Source organism: Narcine bancroftii, chromosome 2 (assembly GCF_036971445.1).
Source record: "Narcine bancroftii isolate sNarBan1 chromosome 2, sNarBan1.hap1, whole genome shotgun sequence".
In the NCBI taxonomy this organism is placed as follows: Eukaryota; Metazoa; Chordata; class Chondrichthyes; order Torpediniformes; family Narcinidae; genus Narcine; species Narcine bancroftii.
The window spans coordinates 200,530,382-200,553,465 of NC_091470.1; the positions used below are offsets into that span (position 1 = coordinate 200,530,382).

Sequence of the window (23,084 nt, forward strand, 5' to 3'; positions counted from 1 at the left end):
CTTCATGTTACCAAATCAGTGATGTCATTTCCTTTTCCTGTCTGTTTACAATCCCAAATGGAAAGCACGCCATTTTACTGTTATATTTATAAAACAACCCAGTAATATAAAACTGCTTCGAAATTCATTGGCATTGCTGACTTTCTTTCATTGGAAATCTTGGATTGGAGATCTTGGATTGACGTTTATGTCTATTTTAAAGGAAGTGATTGATTCAGAAACTGGACCATCTAAATGAGTTGACAGTGAATGTTTTAAAAGTAAAATAAGATTTTGAGTGAGCAGGTGGAGAGATGCCTTGAGCAGGAGATGGTGCTTGGAAAGATCAGTCAATTTCCAGATGGCCAGCTGACTGTGCTTGTAACCTTTCTATTTAATTAACATTCTAGATATGTACAGGTGAAGTTGTGGCCAACAAATAGTCTCTCTCAAGGTGTATTATCATATCTGTGCTCCCATCGTCCAGATATTGTTGTGAATGATGTTTATCTTCCTTTGACCAATGGGAAATGAAATGTTATTGAAGCTCCTTTTCCACAGGCACCTTGTCCCAGGAATTGATGGCCAGTTTACTGGTTAAGGGTCCAGTGGAAAAGCAATTCAATTAGCATGCAAAAGTCAAATCACACTGGGGATTGACAACCTCGACCCCTACTCATATCCCCAGCGTCAGCTGACGCCGGCGTGCCGATTAAACCAGTGGGAAAAGGACAAGTTGCATCCCTGGACTATTGTTGAAGGTAGACTCTCCTATCCCTGGGGATGTCTTGTGGTTAGTGGGAAAGCAGGTGGTGTCCCATTTAAAAGTGGCCCAGTGGAAACAGTAAAAATGACTTCTTCAGCCAGGACCCTTCACAGCCAATTAACTGGGATGCCAGTGGAAAAAGGCTTAAGATTGCTTCAAGGGTACTGTGACTCCTACTCTGTCGGGCCCTCTGCACTGCCTCTCCCAATGTGCAATACTCTCTCATTATTGCTCCCCCCAACAGTGTGACATTCCCTCCCACAGTGTGGCAACTCCCTCTGCACTGCCCCACCCACAATGTGGCAAATCCCTTCGCACTGCCTGTCCGACACCATGGCACACCCTCAGCACTGTCCCTCCCTCAGTGCAACCCTCCCTCCACACTACTCATCCCACACCATGGCACACTCTCAGCACTGCCCATTCCATTCTGGCACTCCCTCCACATTCCCTCTACAATGCCCTTCCCATAGTCCAGCCCTCCCTGCACTCCTCTACCATAGTAGACCTCCCTCCACACTGCCTCTCCACAGGGCAGCCCTCTCTTTGCACTGCCCCTCCCACATTATGGCCCTGTCCATATTCCCCCTTCACCCTGCCCCTCCCACATTGTGGCACGCTGTCCAATTTCCCCTTCCACAGTGCAGTTCTCCATTCATATTCCCCCTCACACACTGCCCCTCCCACAGTGCAGCACTCTGTACATATTCCCCCTCGCACACTGCCCCTCCCACAGTGCGGTGCTCTGTCCATATTCCCCCTCCCACACTGCAGCCCTCTCTTTGCACTGCCTCTCCCACATTATGGCCCTGTCCATATTCTCCCTTCACCCTGCCCCTCCCACATTGTGGCACACTGTCCAATTTCCCCTTCCACAGTGCAGTTCTCCATCCATATTCCCCCTCACACACTGCCCCTCCCACAGTGCGGCACTCTGTCCAATTTCCCCTTCCACAGTGCAGTTCTCCATCCATATTCCCCCTCACACACTGCCCCTCCCACATTGTGGCACACTGTCCAATTTCCCCTTCCACAGTGCAGTTCTCCATCCATATTCCCCCTCACACACTGCCCCTCCCACAGTGCGGCACTCTGTACATATTCCCCCTCGCACATTGCCCCTCCCACAGTGCGGTGCTCTGTCCATATTCCCCCTCCCACACTGCAGCACTCCCTTCGCACTGCCCCTCCCATACTGCACCACTCCTTTCATACTCCCCCTCCCACACTGCAGTCCTCCCTCCATGCTGTCCTTCCCACCTTGCGGCACTCTGCCCATATTCTCGATCCCATTCTGTCCCTCCCACAGTGTGGTGCTCCATTCATATTCTCCCTCCCAGAGTGTAGCACTCCCTCCACACTGCCCCTCCCACAGTTCAACACTCCGTCTATATTCCCCTCTCGCAGTGTGGCCTTCCCTCCACACTGTCCCTCTCACAGTGGGGCGTTCTGACCATAGACCACCCTCGCACACTGCAGCACTCCCTCTGACTGGGGAGTGTGTCCATGAAGTGTAGAGGGGATTCAGTGGTGGGTAGTGTCTGTGACTGGGGAGTTTCCATTGGCTGTATAGGTGATTCAGTGAGTGGATAGTGTAGTGCTCATGGGTAAGGAGGATGTTCAATGAGCCAGTTTTTTGGTTGGGACAGTAACTCATATGATTTCCAGTGTTTTGTACAGACACATTGTACAAACGGTTTGGTCTAATTATTTTGGCATCTACCATTCCTGACTGAAGCGAGGTCCCATGACTGTGCCACCATCTGTTGTGGCAGGTCTGCATTGATTACAGCCAGTCCCACCCTGCTGGTTAGAGCACTGTAAAGTTGCACTTTGTACATATTGTTGCCAGCAACCAAGTTGACAAAGCAGTGCCTGACCCTTCCTCTCTAATGATTGCCTGCTGACAGTATTTGGGAGGTTAAATCTTTCTGGCTGATTTTTGGTGAACGAATCTTGAACCACACAGCAGCAACTGTAAGTGTCATTGGACAGGATCCCTGTATACATGTCAATAGCTCGCTTCAAGTGAGGTCTAGGCCATGATGTGTTGGCACTGAGATTGTGGTGCAGCACCAAATCAGATCTGGATAGTACGAAGGCAGGGGTTGCGATGCTGGCTGTGCGTTTTACATGACTGTAGAAGTGTCTCTCGAGAGTTATCATAGGTTGGTGATGGAGAGAGGTGGAGATTGACCATGGGCCCTGAGAGATGATTCAGTGGGATTGAGACAGGCCCTAAGGATAACGGGTAGAATATCCAAGACTTTTCTTTAAAACAGCTGATTAATCCTTGACCGACCCAAGAAGATGTCTCATCTAAAAGGCAATACGTGGGACTGCGTCGCAGTACCCTATTACTGCTCCTTGAATACTGCACACTTCCCCAGTACTGCTGCTCAAACAGTGCACACTCCCTCAGTACTGCCCCTCGAACAGTGTGTACTACCCTGTCATTGCCCCTCGAACAGTGCAAACTCCCCCAATACTGCCCCTCAAACAGTCCACATCCCCAGTACTGCCCTTTGCTCAGTGTGTACTCCCCCAGTACTGTCCCTCGAACAGGGTGTTAACATCCCAGTACTGCCCCTCGAACAGTGTGTACTACCCTGGCATTGCCCCTCGAACAGTGCGCACTCCCCCAATACTGCCCCTCAAACAGTGCACATCCCCAGTACTGCCCTTTGCTCAGTATGTGCTCCCCAAATACTGTCCCTCGAACAGGGTGTTAACATCCCAGTACTGCCCCTCGAACAGTGTGTACTACCCTGGCATTGCCCCTCGAACAGTGCACACTCCCCCAATACTGCCCCTCAAACAGTGCACATCCCCAGTACTGCCCTTTGCTCAGTGTGTGCTCCCCAAATACTGTCCCTCGAACAGGGTGTTAACACCCCAGAACTGCCCCTCGAACAGTGTGGGGCTCCACTAGTATAGCCTCTTAAGCAATGCACACCTTTCTAGTACTGCCCTTTGAACTGTGTGGCACTCCCCCAATACTGCCCCTTGAACATGCAGCAATCCCTAGTACTGCCCCTTGAACACACAGTACTCCCATGTACTTCCTCTTGATCATTGCAGCACTCCCAAGTACTGCCCTTCAAATAGTGCAGTGGTCCCCAGTCCTGCCTTTTGATTAGTGCAGCGTTCCCAGTCCTGCCCCTTGACCAGTGCAGTGCTCCCCAGACCTTCCCCTTGATCAATGCAGAGCTCCCCAGTTCTGCCCCTTGACCAGTGCAGTGCTCCCCAGACCTTCCCCTTGATCAATGCAGAGCTCCCCAGTTCTGCCTCTTGATCAGTGCAGCGCTTCCCAATCCTGCCCCTTGATCAGTACAATGCTCGCCAGTCCTGCCCCTTGATCAGAGTAACACTCCCCAGTACTGCCCCTCGATCAGTGTGGTGCTCCCACAGGGACCCCTCCCCCCCCCGGCCCCTTCACACGGTCTGAACCTTCCTTGGTGCTGGCCCTTGGAATCAACCTGGATCATTATCATTGTCAGTGTCCATTCCCTGGATTCTCTGACTTGGGCAGGTGGTGCCTGGTGCAACATTCATTGAGAGTTTCACACACTCACCATTCTTTCTGGTGCACCTGAGGGTTGAAGATGCATTCCAGCAGGTGCCGTACCTTTAGTTAATTAGTCATTCCCTTTGCATTACTGTTAGGATAAGGTCTCAGCAGGCTCAGTGACGCTGTCAGTGCCTAGGGGGCTGTGAGCTGTTGTTGTGAGTCACTCTGAGAAGGTTAACTATAACAAGGACATGGTACAGCTCTAATCAGGTCACTGTGAGTTCCAAGGTGTCACTGTCCCATTACATACCTGTGGATTACTATTGGCACTTGATGCTTTCCTCTAAGAAAAATGAGGAGAATTTCAAAGTGGCAAATTCCTCCAAAAATATTCCTACTCTTTCTACACTATCTTATTACATACTCTGTCCTTTTGCTTCTCCCATGTATCTCCAGGGATAAGCAGTCATTTTAAATCCCTCACTATCTGGCATGGAGGTGTCAATGCACAGGACAGGAAGAGGACGCAGAGGTCTGTAAACTCAGCCAGCGCCATCAAGGTGTTCACTCCATCGAGGACATCTTTAAAAGGCAGTGTGTCAAGAAAGCACCCTCTATCATCAAGGACCCTCACCACCCAAGTCTTGCCCTCTTCACTCTGCTACTAACAGGAAGGAGGTGCCTGAAGACGAGCTCCAATGTTATAAAAACAGCTTCTCTCCACTGCAATAAAACCCAAAAGTTCACAGACATCCTAGTTGAAGTAAAAACACAATTTTGGAGAAACTCAGCTGGTCAAACACTGTATTGCAAAGAGACCTAACCAATGTTTCGAGCTTGAGCCCTTCATCCAGGTACGGGAAAAAAAATCCATACCTTGGTGAAGGGGCTCAATCCCAAAATGTCAGTGATGTATCTTTATCTTTGCTACATAAAGGACATTGTTTGACCTGCTGAGTTTCTCCAACATTGTGTTTTTACTTCTTCCCCACCACCATCAAATTTCTGAATTGGACACTGAACCACAATCACTACCTCATTTTTATTTCTCTACTTTTATATGAGTTTTATTTATTTTTTAAAATCTTTTACAGTATTTCCAGAATTGTGATTTATAACAATTTTGAATCTGTAATGCATAATGCACTGGTACAAAACAACAAATTTCATGACACATGTTCATGACAATAAATCTGATTCTGATTCACAGTTTACAGTGGATAGACTTGACTGCCCACCTTTAAATCACCCAGCCCTGCACCTAAGGTTGGACGATCTGCCATGAGGTTAACTCACCTCTGGACCATTACATTCTGCATCCCTGAGTTATCCATTCTCTCCATCCTCTCAACCATTCATTCTCATCCTTTTTTTTTCACCTATATGTGCTCTATGGTTGGTTTACTTAGGATGGTATGTGAGTGGGAAAAAAAGGTTGAGAACCACTGCTCTAAACCCTCTCCTTTCTTAGTCTGCCATTTATACAAATGTACTTGATTTGCATTTCTCTAAATCGCATAAAACAATCCTTCATCATTGAATCCAGTTTTGAATGCTAATTTTGCATTTTCTCTGTTTAGAGGTTACCCCTTCCCACCCCAATTTTAGTAACCTCTCCCTGTCCTATAGGGCATGCCTGTGTAGTGGTTTAGTTACTGGGACTCACAGGCATTAGTTGTGGATCATTCATTTGGCAGTGCAGATTTGAATCTCATCATAGCAGCTGAGGAATTAACATTTGTGATTTAAAAAAAAATACGGACTGAATAACAGCTAACTCAGCATTAGAAACCTTGAAAGTATCAGGTGGTGGTAAAAATGTGTCTGGGTTCACTGAATCTCTGGAGAGGACTTGTTTGTCCTTACTAGATTTATACTAGATAAGGTTGTCTATTAACTTTCTCCTCAGCTTGGAGACATTGGGTATTAATTTAATTAAATTTAAACAACAGTGCAATAACAGGCTCTTTCGGCCATTGAGCCTTTGCCGCCCAATTACACCCAATTGACCTCCATTCCTGGTATGTTTTGAATAGTGGGAGCACCTGGAGGAAACCCATGCAGACAGGGGGAGAACATACAAACTCCTTACAGACAGCACCAAATTCAAACCCTGGATGCTGGCATTGTAACAGCGTTGCACTAACTACTATGCTATCTGTGCAATAAGTTCAGATTTTTTGTGAGAGTACATACGTGACATCACATACAACCCTGAGAGTCTTTTTCCTGCAGGCGAGGCAGAATTACCACTTATTGGCAGTGCAAAAAAAATCGTACTCCAAAAAAGATATGTATACAAAAGGGAGAAATGTAAACAAAGAAAGAAATGACTATGTAAATACAGAAAAAATATTCAGTAATAAATAATGTGGAAAGTAAGAATCCTTAAATGAGTTTCCCTGAGCTTGTTGTTTTGGAGTCTGATGGTGAAGGTGTAGAATCTGTTCCTGAATTTAGTACTTTCCACTGACAGTTTTCCATGTAGATAGTTTTGCCTGTGATGTACTGAGCTGTCTCCACTATCTTTTGCAGGGCTCTACCCTCAGAGGTATTGATGCCCCCATACATGGCCATGATGCAGCCAGTCAGCACATTTTCTACTACACATTAGTAGAAGTTTGCCAAGGCTTTCGATGTCATACCAAACCTCCACAAACCCCTGAGGAAGTATAGGCGCTGACATGCTTTCTTCACAATGATAGGGACCAGGAAAGGACCTCCAAAATAGCGACTCCCAGGAATTCAAATTCCTCACCCTCTCCACCTATGATCCCCCAACCTCTGGTTTTTCCCTCCCTAAAGTCAACAATCAGCTCTTTGATTATGAAAGCAAAAGAAAACTGTTATATTACTCATGATTTTCTTGCTTCACAATGTCCTCAGCATCCGGGCCCAAAGCTTGCTCATTCTCTCCCAAAATTTCTTCTCCGCATTGGTGCGGACTCGAAAGGCCAACATGGCCTGTTTCTGCTCTGTAAATGGTTATATGTTTATTAGGAAACACTTGCCTTCTCACCAAGAGTTTTGTAATTTCCCCTCATCTCTAGATGTGGCGTCAAACTTTGTCAATTGCTACATTTTGCTACCTTAAAGGCTCTCTAAAATGCTTTTGGTTGGTAAATGCTTGGTTAAATTCATGAACAGAAATGTAGAATGTTAAAAGGGAAAATCAGAAATTATCAAGAAAGTGTTCAGCAGGCAGCTAGGTGACACAACAGGAATCATTGGGTTCAATCCTCATACATGGTACTTGCATGCTCTCCCTATCACTCTGCTCCACTTTTATCCCACATCTCAATTGGTAGATTATTTGGCTCCTGTAAATTATCCTTGGTGTAGGGAGAATCGGGGGAGTTGATGGGTTGAAGAGATGGAGAGAAAGTCATGGGCAGGTAAGTGAAGGAACAAGATCCAGAGAGGTCTCGGTGATGACCCTACAGGGAAGGTGACCACAGCATTGGACCAATGAGGGGCACAGCAAATGAAGCACCCACACAGGCTGCTGGTGACTTGCGGTCGAAGGGCCCACACAGGCTGTGGGCTGCTGGCGACTTGCGGTAGAAGGAGTAACTGTAGTCTGCAGACTGCTGGAGACTGGCTCATGGGAACCAGGTATCAGAACCAGGATTTGTGAGAGCACTGAGGGCAACAAAGGGCCCCCAAAGGGCCTTGGGTGCCAAAAGCCTCCTATTTACATCAAAGATTTGGAACTGGATCTCGATTTGCCAGTGGTTTGGACAGGAATCCATGCTGCTGCAGAGGTTGCGGGAGCACTGGAGGTGAATCCACGGACATTCAGTGCCTCTAAAGGGACTCACTTTTGCTTCTCTTTCTCTTATTGTTAGGGATGCTGGGCATTACTAATAGCAAATCGATGTTTGCCTTATGGCAGCAAATGTATATTTTTTTGTATTATTACGTGATAATGGAAGTAACCTCAAATTTTGAAGATCAGTGTTTTGGAGCGGGCAGGTAACCCGAGGCCAGTAATCTCCTTGGCTCAAAAGGAAATCGAGATATTGATGGTCAACAAATTGGTGACTGGGTGAAGGGTGCAGTCCATTTAGACAGTATCAAATGGGGAGCAGGTCCATTGATTAAAGTTTTATATTGAAGAGCAGTGAAACCTGAGTAAAAGTAAACTCAATAAGTTTCCTTCTCGGTTGAGTACAATCTAGAACAGAACCCAGTGTTAACTGAGCAACTTTTTAATTAAAGTGGTTAAAAATCACAGACATTTATTCTGAATCTCTGCACAAACTTAAATAATGTTTTGGTCCTAATTGGTCTGCAAAAAAAATCCAGACTTTATACAGAAAAAGTGTAAGTGTAAAATTTTAATTTTCAAAACCAAAAAGTTAGACATACAGCATGGTACCTGGCTCTGTGCCACCCAATCACTCCCAATTGGCTTTGAACAGTGGGCGGAAACCAGGGCACCCAGAGGAAACCATGAAGACATGGGGAGAACAGCAAACCCCATACAGACAGCATCCCATTCAAGCTCCGGTCGTTGGCACTGTAACCACATTGCTCTAACTGCCTCACTAACTACGCCGCCCTTGGCTCTGATTGGAAGATGGTAAATGCCTCAGGAGAGTTTAGGAGGGAGGTGGGGCAATACTAGGGGTAACTATTGATGACCTGGATATGGATATGTGGGCATTTGAAGGTGGTGGCCATTTTGGAGGTTTACGAAATAGCGCGGATGAGAATAATTTATTCCAAAAGGATTAGATTCTTTTGGCCTTGATCCCCAGGCTCCTAGTTGTTTTTTTTAAATATGTTTCAAAATAACTTTATGAAAACATCAATAAATATTCTTAAGTTATCTGTAAACTTCTCCCTACACTATTCCCAATAAGAATTCCTTGTGAACGGGTAGTGGACATTAGATACACAGTAAAACTCCTACTTTATTCCGTACAACATTTCCAGTAAAACGACAGAGGGTTAGATGCAGAGTAAAGCTCTCTCTACACAGACCCAACACATGGTTGGCAGGGTAAGAACAACATGGGTTACATACACCATAAAGCTCCCACTATACTGCCCCATTGCAATGACCCAGGGCAAGGTTAGAGGGTTCGACAGAGAGTAAAGTTCATTCTACGCTGCCCCATTGCACATTCCCTGGGCAAGGTTAGAGAGTAAAGGTTGCTTTACACTGCCCCATCACACACCTCAAGGCAACTTTAGAGGATAAGACGCAGAGTAAAGCTCCTTCTACACCACCTCATTGCATAAATCTTTTACTGTCAATAAGAATATCACCCACAATGCACGTTGTCTTCGAGATCACTGGGGGAGAGTGGGACAGTCTTCCACCTCTGCTGAATGCAGATTCACAGAGAGTGTGTGGAGAAGGATGCAAGAGTCCTTATCACCGTTCATATCCAGCAGCAGCGTGACCGAGAACTCTGATTTATGGGCTGATTCCAGGGGATACACACAGAGACAGATGTCTAGAACTGCGAGAAGACCATCAATTCAGTGAAAGACGCCCTATGGTCTGCCTGAAACTTGTTAGACTTTCAGCACACAGAGATGTTGGTGAGGAATGCTGCCGAGTGGCAGCACTGAGGCATGGCGCTGCAGTTTAGAGTTCTTCTGTCACCGGGCACAGAGGGGGTGCTACTGAAGGGAAGTCCCTCAAACAACAGACATGGAAATAACAAGGTGCCATAGTAGTGGCAATGGGGTAAATATGATATAAATAGACAGAGTATATAACAATACTGTTTCAAAACACCAAATTTCATGATTTGTTCATGACAATAAATTCTGATTCTGATGATGAGAATGAATGGACATGGCACTATAGTGGTGTGGTGCGCTGTTCAGACAGAATCAGACACACACAAGGTAAAGACTGAACAGCAGGCTTTAATCCACTAAAACCTCCACAGAGTCAGGCTGGCTGTGGCTGCAGCAACTCAAGTGTGAGGCCTCGGGAGGCCGCGCAGGCTTATATCCCGGAGGATGATTGACACCCGACCGGGTGGGGCTTGATCCCTTCAGGCCAACTGATTGGCAGCCGGCCAGGTGTTGTCCTGTCCCCTTATGCTCCTGCAGGTACAGAGGCTGCCCCCTGCAGTAGGCCGGTGGTGGACCACCACAGGTGGTGAGTAGATTTTGAATGGTTTTCTTTTTGTAAATAAAGTCTATTTTTGGAAATAAAATCTACTGTCCCATCAAACACTCCCAGATTAGCATCAGCAAGGAATAGAATTACACTCAAAACTATGGTGATAGGTGGAAGCTGGGGTAAAAAAAATGGAGAAATGCTAATGGAATGATCAGATGGAATGTAATGCAGAGAAACTGCATCGTGATATATATGTTGATGAAATGGTATTTGGATTGACATCTGCAAAATGGGAGTTTATCAGTAAAGGCACAACAGCAAAGTGGTTGACTTTGTATAATAAACCCGTTAGACCCATTTGGAGAATTACCCACAATCCTGGCCACCACAGTTTAGGATGTGAGGGTCCTGGTAATTTACCAGATGAGGAGCTTCTCCAGGATTGGACAGAAGAAGCTAGGGTTGTTTTTAGAGGGGTGGGGGAGCAGGATCATGACTGATTTAGAAAGATAAATAGAGGGAACCAGTTCCCATTGTTGGATCTAAAAGCACAGAAATGCTGGAGGAACTCAGCGGATCTCGCAGCGCTAATAGGAAGTAAAGATATATTCCCAAGGTTTCGGGCCTGGGCCCCATCGGTAATATATCGTTTCCTCTTATGGATGCTACGAGACCAGCTGAGCTCCTCCTGGATTTCTGTGTTCTTACTACAATCAAAGTGTCCTGCAGCCTTTTGTGATTTACCCCATTGTTTGATGGTTCAGGGAGTGGGGAACAGCTATAAGAAGGGATGGGGTAAAGAGTGCACGAAGAAGTTTTTTTTAGGAGTGATTCATGGTGATTGGGTAAATGCTGTTTGTAGGGGATGTAATTAAATGGCGATGTGGTCCATCAGCTTTTAGCAGGGGAATTTGGAAAGGCACCTAGGGTGAAATAATTTTGCAGGAGAGGGAATTAAGTGGGGGAATGGTGGTGAAGGGATTGATTTAGTTGCTGCAGGAGTAGATTATGGGGTTAAGGATCTCCTGTGGTATAATAATTCTGGAACTCTGAAGTTTTCACTCATCACAGACACGTACATTTTGTATTTGCTGAACATTCACTTGAATAGTAATGAGCTGGATCCGATCTCTCTATAAATATCTCAAGAACAGTTTGGCATTTGCAGATAACATTATCATGATTTTGAGTTTTGGGGAAAAAAACGTATTAGAACGATCTTAAATGTTTTTGATAGGTTTCCCTCAACAGAATTCCTTGCTGATTTTTTTGTTTGTATAAATGTTCTATAATACTGTACTTCCCTTTGACCTGCCCTGAAGTTGTGATCCAGATTAAAAGTGGGGTTCCTCTCTGAGGTGCAGATGTTTGGAGTAATGTTGCTTGATAAGGATAAATCTGAGCCTAGACTTTGCAGTCAATTGTCTGGAATGAAACCATCTTGAATTCTCAGGATGTTACTCAAAGGGAAGAGAGCCTCTTGCCTGGCGGTTGATGGAGTCATGCAGACTATTTCTCTGCAGTGAGTTGCTGGGACTAGGAATGTGTGGTCTGAAATGGTGGTGGAAAGAGGTTCAATGGAATCCTTCCTGAGCTGGATGAATACTTGTGGGGTTGGCAGGTCCTGAAGAAGGGCTCAGGCCTGAATCATTGGTTGCCTTTTACTTCCTATGGATACTGCAGGACTACTGACTTTCTACACACTTTTGTATATCGCACCAGACTCCAGCATCTCTTTAACTCTAATTATTTCTGAGAGGAACTGACTATAGACTTGACCCAAGGCTTTCCATTTGATGGAAATCCCTTTCCTTTCTTTATGACTGTATATAAGTTTCCGTGGGAGCACACACTCCCCAACAGGGACCCTGAAAGAAGGGGGAATCCAAACCCAGCTTGGCTTGCTGTAAGACACTGGCCCACAACCCCTCAACCCTAACATGGTCTCCCTCCTGGTCAAATCCTTCCCTTGTCTCAGTACCTCCCAACCCCCAACTCTGTAAACCCCTGCCCCCTCCCTCAAATCCTATACCCTCCCTATCTTTGAACTAAAGTCTTCCTGCCTCTACCATCCCCTCCTGCCTTAACACTCCTTTCAGTGTAACTCCCTTTATAACCCCTTCCGACCCTTCCCAATCTCTGAAGCCTTCAAATGAAGTCTACAAGATCACATATCACCAATTCTGGCCCCTTGATGATCCCAATTTTCCAGCGCTCTACCTCTGGAGGCTGTGCCTTCAGCTAACATGTCCTGAATTCTGGAATTTCCTCCTTGAATCCCTCCACCCCTGTGATAGTACAGATCTATCACCAATGTACATAGTGTATATAGTTACTGTATCTAGACTGTGCTTACAACAATTGGCTGAGAGCTAAGCCACACCTATTGTCTGGGCCTTAAAGGGTTATGTCCCTAGCCAGGTCGGATCATTCCGGACTGGTCGGCCACCTGTGAAGAGCTCCGGTCTTTTGCTAATAAAAGCCTTGGTTTGGATCAACAAGTCTTTGGTTCTTTCGACGAGCTCTACAACCCCACACTCTTTTAAGTTTTTAGGAGTCACTAACTCAAAGGATCTTTACTAGACCTAACACACAAATGACATCTTGAAGAAAGCACATCAGCACCTCCACTTCCTCAGGAGTTTGTGGAGCTTTGGTTTGACTTTGGAAACCCTGGCAAATTTCTACAGATGTGTGGTGGAATGTGTGCTGATCATAGTCTAATATGGGGACACCAGTACTCCTGAGTGAAAAGCCCTGCAAAAGATAGTGGATACAGCCCAGGACCACCATAGGCAAAACCCTCCCCACCATCGAGAATATCTACAGGAATTTTGCTGTCGGAGAGTAGCAGCAATCATCAAGGACCCACAACTCCCGGCACGTGCTCTGTTCTCGCTGCTGCCATCAGGGAAGAGGTCTCGGTGCCTCAAGACTTGCACCACCAGGTTCAGGAACAGCTGCTCCCCCTCCACCATCAGACTCCTCAACCACAAACTTAATCAGGAACTTATTTAAGGGTTCTTACTTGCGCACTTTATTTTTTTTCTATCTCTTTATTGCACCATCAGTTTGTTTACATTTATTTATTTGTTTACATGTGTATGTTGTGTCAGTTTACTTTTGCACTACCAATAAGTGGTAATTCTGCCTCACCTTCAGGCAAAAGAATCTCAGGGCTGTATGTGATGTCATGTATCTTCTCTGACAATAAATCTGAAATCTTAAGTTGTTTCTTTAACCCTCTCTCTGTGTTGGAACTGTGGGTCACATGTCCTGATGGCCCATTTTTGTATATGATGCTTAATGCAGCCTCATTGTGTTGCGGATACTCATTTCAGTGCTTTATAAAACTGACATGGCCGTTTCTGTGATATCTGATGGTTGTTCCACTGCACTCCTCTTTTAATTAGTGACATTTACAGCACCCAGTTGAAACATGTGTTTGGGAAATTGCCAGCATGACATTCATTCATCACAGTTACACACTCTGACTAAGTGTATAATTCTACCAGTGCCTGATCTGGAAAGCAATTGCACAATTTTTGCTTGGAGCCTTCACTATTGCAGTCTTGTTGTGTGGTCAAGGAGCTTTGATCCCAAGTGGTTGCTTTGAGGGATGAAGCAGGAATTTTTGCGTCCAAAAGTTGTTTGACAGGAGATGTGAACTGAAAATGCCAAGCAACCCAAAGATGCATAGAGCAGGGCTGCTGCCTCACAGCTCCAACTACCTAAGGCATAATCCTGACCTTTGGTCACTGTCTGTATGGAGTTTGCATGTTCTCTCTGTGACCATATGGGGTTTTCCCCACATGTTCCACTTCCCTCCCACATAAGTGGCACAGTTAGCTTGGCAATCAGCGCAACGCTGTTACACCGCCAGTACCGGGGTTTGAATCCAGCGCTGTTGGTAAGGAGTTTGTACGTCCTCCCTATGTCTGCATGGGTTTCCTCAGGGTTGTATGCCAATTGCATGGAACGTGCTTGTGGCCAAACTGGGCCTGTTACCTTGCTGTATGTCTAAATTTTAAATTTAAATTTAATTTAAAATCCCAAGTATGTTGGGAAGATAGTTGGCTGCCGAAACCCTGCCCCTGGTGTGCAGGTGAGGGGTAGTATCTGGGGTTGGCAGAGTTGTGGGAGAGTAGGTTACAGAGAAAATCATGGAGGATGCAATAGCTGTGAATCGGCAAAGGGTGGATGGGATGAATCACTTTCCTTCTAACTTGTAAGGACATATGGAAATATAATTTTTTATAATGTAATTTTAATTTTTAATTTAGACACACAGAGCCCTAGAGCCTCTGCCGCCCAAATACCCCAATTAACCTTGAACCCCGTGCATTTTGAAGGGTGTGAGTAAACCAGAGCACCTAGAGGCAACCCACACAGACACAGAGAGAGCGTACTTACTGATAGCACCGGATTCGAACCTGGGTTGCTGGCACTGTAATTATGTTGCACTAACCTCTGAGACATGGACAGTATTCCGTGCTGTCCTCAGTGTTCAGACTGCATTTGCAGACAGAGAAAAGAGGTTTGAACTCATGTGGGTGTGTGGTGGGAAGGGGAGCTGTTCAGGGTAGGATCAGTGACAGATATTATCCAGGTTAGGTTATACCATTGGCACAAGTGTCAGTCACCCCTCCAAGCTGATCAAGATGTCATAGAATTCACAGTGTCCATGCCAACCTAACTACAGATCCCATTTACCTGCATCTGTTCAATAGGCTTGTGTACCTCAGCAATTAAAATGCTCATCTAACTACATTTTAATGCCACCACCTTCTCAGCCATTGAGTTCATGACGGCATTCCATCTCATCCCAACCTACAAGAACAAAAGACTGCAACATCCCTAAGCCGCTACCTGATATGCTGAGTATTTGCAAAATTTTCTGGTTTCATTCACTATTTTTGGGCAAGACAGCTTGATATTTCCTTTGCATGGAGAAATGCTTCCTGATTTCATTCCTGAACAATGAAATATTGGAAATTCCAAAATATTGACTGTGGTCAGCATCGCAGACTTAATTTACCAGTCCTTGACTCTATCCCAAGTGACCCAAACTGTTCTTACCCTCCAGGTCAGGATTCAATCCTGGATTGGCTTCAGACTGCAGCCCTACTTTGAAACCGGCTCTCCTAACCACCTCTGTTAATTTATTGCTGAAACCCTTGTCCATGTCAAATGTAGTTGTAAAGAAAGCATGTCCGTGTCTCAGGAGTTTGTGGAGGTATGGTATAACATCAAAAACCCAGCAAACCTCTGTAGATGTGCAATGGAAAATGTGCTTACCAGCTGCATCATGACCTGGGTGGAAAGCCCTGCAAAAAGTAGTGGGCACAGCCCAGTACATCAACAAAACTCTCCCCACCATTGAGGAGATCTACATGGAACGCTGCAGTCAGAGCAGCAGCAATCATCAAGGATCCACACCACCCAGGACGTGTTCTGTACTCGCTGCTGCCATCAGGAAAGAGGTCTAGGTGCCACAAGATTCGTACCACCAGGTTCAGGAACAGTTGCTCCCCTTCCACCATCAAACTCCTCCACGACAGACTCAATCAGAGACTCATTTAGGGACTCTTTGCACATTATTTATTATTGAGTATTTATTTTCTGTATTGCAGTCAGTTTGTTTACATTTATTTCTTTGTTTATATTTCTCTCATTTGGTCACATCTTCTTGAGTACAGTTTATAGTTACCAGTAATTAGAACTACTGCCTGGCCTACAGGAAAAAGAATCTCAGGTTTGTATCTGATGTCATGTATGTACTCTGACAATAAATCTTAACTTTGACTTTGACCATCCCTTTGTTACCTCCAAACTTGATGCTTTGATACATACACTCCTAACAACCCTTTCCTGTTCTACTCTTCATAACCTCGAACTCATCCAAATCTGCACAGTCCTATTCACCCTTCACCACTCTGTGCTTGCACACCCACAGTGGCTTCCACAGATTTAAAACTACCTTTTTTTTTAAAACCCTCCATAATCTCCCTCTCTCCACCTTCTCCCTCCCTCTAGCCAGCCAACGTGACATATTTCCAAGAACTAGTGCCATACTATTACAGCACCAATGAGCCGGATTCGAATCCACCACTGTCTGTGTAGAGTGACAGTGTCGGTTTGCTCTGGTTTCCACCCATGTTCCAAAAAACATACGGGGTTAGTAGGTTGATTGGTCAAATGGGTGTATCTGGGCAGCATGGCTTGGCAGCCAGAAGGGCCTGTACTATGCTGTTCTCTAAATTAAATTAAACTGTGTTATTCTAATTTCGGCCTTAGTCAACATCAGAATCAGGTTTATTGTCATGAATATGTGTGACAAAATTTGTTGTTTTGCGGTAGCATTTTGCAGGTGCAAAAATTGCTATAAATTACATTTCCATAAATACACTTTTTAAAAAATAAATAACTGGGTGTACAAGAAGAGAACAAAAGTGAGGTAGTGTTGGTGGTTCATTGTCCATTCAGAAATCTAGTGGTGGAAGGGAATGTTAAGTGTTCATCCTCAGACTCTGTACCTCCTTCCTGATAGTAGCAGTGAGAAGAGGGCATGGCTTGGGCGGCAGGGATCCTTAAGGATAGAGGCTGCTTTCTTGAGACACCGCCTCTTGTAGATGTTCTGAATGGAGTGAAGACTAATACCCATGATGGCGCTGGCCGAGTTTACAACTCTCTGTAGCCTTTTCCTGTCCTGTGCATTGGCACCTCCATACCAGACAGTGATGCAACTAGTCAGAATGCTCTGTCGAAATTTGCAAGAGTCTTTGGTGACATACCAAATCTCCTCAAACTCCTAATGAAATATAGTCACTGGCCAACCTTTTTCATAATTGCATTGACATGAAGATCCCAGGATAGATCTTCGGAGATGTTGACACTTAAAAATTTGAAGTTCTTTACCCTCTCCACTATTGACCTCTTGATGAGGACTAGTTTATGTTCTCCTAGTTTCCCTGCATGAAGTCCACAATCACTTCCTTAGTTTTGCTAATGTTGAGTACGAGGTTGTTGTTGTGACACCATGCAATCTATCTCACTCCTGTACGCTTCCCTTCCATTTTCAGTATTCCATCCCTGGCACCCCTTACACCTCTGTTTTTGACTTTGCCTTTCTAGATGAAAGGGTTCTGGTTCCAGTGAGCACTCCTGAAAAGATCAAGATGACTTATTATTTTAAAGGTGTGAAATCAATGGAAGCAATTGACAAACAGCTGTAAGAATTCAAAGGTCAAGCAGCATCTATAACATTTTGGAATGAGACCCTGCATAAAGAGTCCTGAAATGTCAACAGTTCCTTCCCCCCTTCCCAAAATACCCTTTGCCTTGTGTTGTTGCTTACCCCACCGAGTTTCTCCAGCGGTTTCTCTAGCTTTTTGCCCAAATTCCAGCATCTACAATTTCTTGCATTCCTGTTATGCTGGACATGAAGATTTTTCTTCCTGAACACTTTTGGGTGTACTTTTTGTGGATTTTGGGCTGCTGATCACCAAAATCACCTTAAAATTTCCATCCACCCCACCCCACCCCCACTCTTATTGCTGCTGTCCCCTCCCTCCTTTCTTCACTTATCACCTCCTGCCTTGCCACCCTCTCTTCGCCCCACCTAACCTTTCGTTCGGACGCTTGCCAGCATTTTCTCATACTTTGATGAAAGTCTCAAGCCCGAAATGTCAGTTCTTCATCTTTGCCTTTGCTACATAAAGGACACTGTTTGACCTGCTGAGTTTCTCCAGCATTTTGTGTTTTTACTTAAAATTTTCCTATCATGTGTCAATTTTTAGATATAACCTATTTTTTTGATTTCCTGTCATATTTTAAGTCTACTTCAAGCACACAAAACCATGTACATTTCATTGAAAATTCATTTTCTGCATTCGCACTTGTACTTCTTCCCTGCTGACCTTGATGCAGTCAGTGACGAACACAGTGAAAAGTTTCACCAGGACATTACAACCGTGGAAAAACGGTAAAAGAGCAACTTGAATCCATCAATGCCGGCCGATTATTGTTGGACACTGACATGAGAGGCATCAGATGCTGAGTACAAACAAAAATCAGCGGCAAAACATTTTTAGGTCAGTTGAACTAACACAATGTGTCAGCATCATTATGCGATTAAACATCCTAAATTCAATAAAAGTTAATTTAATGTTTCTCTAACTTCCTAAATGATACAATAAATCTGAAATTATCTTTGTGTTCACTTTGAAGTTATCTATCATAATCACCTTCTTTTTCAGGAAGCAAATCTTTTGAAAAAAATTGTTGACCAGTGTTATTAGTGAAAGGTTTGATTGTAAAACAGAAAATGACCCTTGCTCTTGACTTCCCCCAAGCTCCCTAATGACTTGGAGGTATTGCTTAGGAACAGAGAGGCGTAGATGCGTGATCTGTTTGCCTCAGGTGTGCCCCCGTTCCTGGGGAGAACAGGGATCACTTTAGTTAAATCTGCAGAATGCTGTGTTATCTGTTACCTTGAGGTCTGCTTGCCAAAGGTTCCCCTCATAGAGTAAGAAGGTTAATTTTTCCCTGTGACATCAGAGATCAAACAAATGGCACCACTCTGAACACTCCTGCTTCTCAAGGGAGGGAAGGAGTAACCGATGTCCTTGAGGAAGAGATGATATTCCTCTCACCAGTGATGGCTTAGTGGTTGCTCTACAGTTCTGAATTAAAAGATTGTGAGTTGTGACAATTGTGACAAGATGTGGTCCAGATATTGAATATGTTTAATTTGTGCTGACAAAACGCTGAGGGAGCGCTGCACTCTGGGAGAAGTCAGTAATGAGGAAGCTCCTCACTGTGAGAGGAGCAGTACAAGAGGGAGCATCACACTGGGAGAGGGAGTGCGGAGAGATCAGCACACTATATGAGGGTCAGTGTAGAGGGAGGTCCACACTGTGGGAGAGGCAGCGTGGAGGAGGCTGCACACTATGTGAGGGTCAGTGCGGAGGGAGTGTTGCACTGTGGGAGACAGAGTGCTAAGGGGGCCCTGCGTGAGTGCTGCACCATGCAAGGGAGGTTTTGAGGAAGTGCCTCCCTAGGGAAGGGCAATGCCGAGGGAAAAACATTATCTTAGTAATGCCATCGTGTAAGGTGCTAATTTGAGAAGCCCCTCACCCCTACACCTTACTCCCAAGAATGGTTGTAAAATAACCCATGCCTCCATTCCAGAGGAAAGTTGTTACATCCTCCTTGATGACTGGGTCAATATTTACCTTCATGAAGAGTCAGACGGGAATGATCTGGCGATGACCACCTTTAGAGCTGGTGACATTTGCCGCGTGTTGGTTGGTCACATCGTGTCGTGACGCCAGACGAGTGATGTCAGAGTGAACCTGTTGGCTCGGATGTGCCTTTCCCTTTAACTGAATTTGGGCATCCCTTTAACTGAATTTGGGCATAGCCCGGGATTTTTTTTGGTTTGTTAAATGGTTGCTTAGAAAGAGTGAGATTCTTTCCTCACCGCCCACCCTTTTCCAAGTGGAGGTTCTTGGGCTTTTTTTGCATGTTTGTTACTCATCTACAGTGGTGGTCTCTTAGCAACTAAGCTGTTGGAGCCCACTCATTGCCATGGCAACAAGCTATTGCAACTGCAAATCGGACAACATGGTCCAAAATGTTTGCTTAATGGAGCCTGCAAAAAAAATGTAAAACATGCACCTTGATGTTAACTCTTAAAACTCATTGTTCACCCTCTGATCAACCTCCTTTCCCACCCAACCATTTCGTTAGTTAACTAGATCAGGCCTCAATCATAAGATGGCACCTGTCTTAGAGAAAACTTCCATTTCCTTACTGGAATAGAAAGATGATTGGTACCAAGATGCTTCTCAGGAGAGTTATTAGGCATTGGCACTATTGCTTAAAGAAATGTCAGGGCAGGTGATAAACACTTTAGTATATCAGAATGGTTGTCTCATTCTTTAATTTAATTTTAAAGTTTAATTTAGACATACAGCACAGTAACAGGACCTTCCGGCCCATGAGCCTGTGATGCCCAAATACTCCAATTAACCTACAACCCCGGTACGTTTTGAAGGGTATTAGGAAGCCAGATCCCCTGGAAGAAACCCACGCAGATACAGGGAGACCGTACAATCTCCTTACAGGCTGCGCCGTATTTGAACCCAGGTCACTGGTGCCGTAATAGCCTTATGCTAACCATGCTGCCCCTTACGTTAACCGTGCCGCCCCATTCTTAATGGAGGAGAGAAGGGATAGCAGTTTAGGGGAGGAATTTGAGATCTTCCAACTTAGGCACAGATGCCAATAGTGGGAAGACTAAGCTGAAGATCATAAGCCATAGGCCAGATTTGCAGGATCTCAGGTCTGAGGAGAAGGATACTGAAGGGATGTGATAGCCATGAAGACATTTTTAAAAATCGAGGCATTTCTTCACATGGAGTCTCAGAGTAGGTGGGTGGCTTAGCTGAGGCGTTTGAGGCAAAAATCGAGGCATTTCTTCACATGGAGTCTCTGAGTAGGTGGGTGGCTTAGTTGAATCCTGGGGGAATTAGCACACAAGGCAGTGGAGTTCTTGGTGAACTGGTTAACAGAGAATGAGGGAAATGTGCCACAGGCCAGCTGGTTTGGAGGGGAGTCAGAGCAGAGTTGAGAGCTGCACAGAGGTGACACCACAATCCCAATGGGTCATTTGGACCCCCAGCCATCAAAGCTTGACAATGTTGCATTGAAATAGTTTATGTAAAAATTTTTCAACTTGTCTTTCTTATCTGTAAAACTGTACTTGCTGGTATTGTTGAGGGAATGTCATCTCTTCACTTCTTATGTAAATATTCATAATAGAAGCTGGCTATGTTTGAAGGTCACACCGTAATGGCATCTTCCGTTCACCAGAGGTGCTGTAATATCAACAGATCCTCATTTGATATCAGCCCACTCAAGAATAAAGCTTTTTACTTTGATTCTTTTGAGTATGAGAACATTGTGATTTTAGAGTGCAGGGCACGTTTCTGATTGCCACGTTACAGAAAACTGTGATGCTACTGGAGAACATTTGAAGATATTACCAATGTTGGAAAATCGTATCCGTGAGGAACGATTGTATGTGTTGCTCTTTCAAGCAAATGAGCACAAGGTGTTTTCAAATTATGAGGGGCCAAGATAGAGAAAATAGGGAAGACCTATTTCATTTGGCAAAGGGATAAAAAAAATCAGAGCAGAAATTGATTGAATCAAGGATTAGACTGGAGATGAAGGAGATGTTTCTTCCCCCTCCTCATCTCTCAGAGGATAGTGGAGATCTATCCTCTTTCCTCACTGGCTGGGAAGCTGGTGGCCATAGGAATCATCTCCCCACCCCCACCCCCCCCCCCCCCCCCCCCACACACACACACACACACACACACATAAACAGTTGTGATGTTACAAAATTGTAATGGCCATAGCTAGGGTAGATGGACAGAATCTTTTCCTCAGATGAGAGGAGTCTGGGATGAGAGGGCAAGTATTAAGGCAGGGGTGGCCAAACATTTTTGGTTTAGGCCACATATGGAAAAATGTAAGGAGGCACGGGGCAAACAATATTAAGACTGGCAGTTTTCAACTGGTTACACTGCAAGAAAAATGGTGTTTTTAGACCAGAAAACCCCTGTGCCATCAAAAATTTATTTTTTATCAAAGTATCACTACTGAACAGTTTAACTATTGACATTAAAGTAGTTTATCGATGGGCTCCCATATTACAGTAGGCATTTCTGTATCTGCTGCTCAAAATGTAATGAATACAATAAAACTCTCATTCAAAAAGCTGGGCAAAATAAAAACAGGAAAAAAGATCAAGAAAGGGGCAAGGCAGTTTCCAACATTCCTCCTTAACTCTCAGTGAATGCAATTCATGGCCAAAGTGTCCACCTTAATGATTATAATAATTAGAAAGGCTAATAAAGTTAACAGATTGCAAATCAAATACACTTCCCCTTGACTTCTGTGAAGAAGTATTCATTTTCCCACCATGTCTGAAATTTTTTTGCACTCCCTTGCTATTTTCTGTCGTTTTGGTTCTGCTGAGGTAAATGTTTTTTTTAAACCAAAGTAAATGTTTTTTTTTTAAACTGAGGTAAATGTTTTCTAAGTGAGGTAAAGGTTTTCATAAATGAGTATCATTGCAATGGTTGGTCTAGTAGTTGTTCAAAATGGCAGTGACATCTATTGTTGAAACTAAGAACTGCAGTATACATACAGAATCAGAATTTATTGTCACGAACAAGTCATGAAATTTGGTGTTTTGCGGCAGCATCACTGGGAAAACATTTATATTATAACCATCTTATAACATTACAATAAAAATATAAGAGTGCATGAAAAGTAAGGCAGTGTCTTTGGTTCAATGATCATTCAGGAATCTGGTAGCAGTGGGGAAGAAACTGTCCTGCACTGTTGAGTGCTCGTCTTTAGGCCCCTGAACCTTTTTCCTAATGGTATCAGAGTGAAGAGGGGATGGCCTGGGTGGTGGAGGTCTTTGAGGATAAAGGCTGCTTTTTTAAAACACAACCTCCTGTGGATGTCCTCAATGGAGTGAAATCTGGTGCCTGTGATGTCGCAGGCCAAAATAACAACCCTCTGGCGTTTATTCTTGTCCTTAGAGTTGGCGCCATAGCAGGCAGTGATGCAACCAGCCCGAAATCTCTCTACGGTACTCCTGTAGAAGTTTTAGAGAGTTTTTGGTGACATACTGAATCTCTGCTGGCAGGCCT

General features: G+C 44.6%; 1 protein-coding gene across 5 annotated transcripts in view; it reads left to right on the forward strand.

Annotated features, from left to right (window-relative positions):
- LOC138754984 (disks large homolog 4) overlaps positions 1–23,084 on the forward strand; it is a 264,622-nt gene that overhangs the window by 53,483 nt on the left and 188,055 nt on the right. The gene's annotated exons all lie outside the window — the stretch shown is intronic.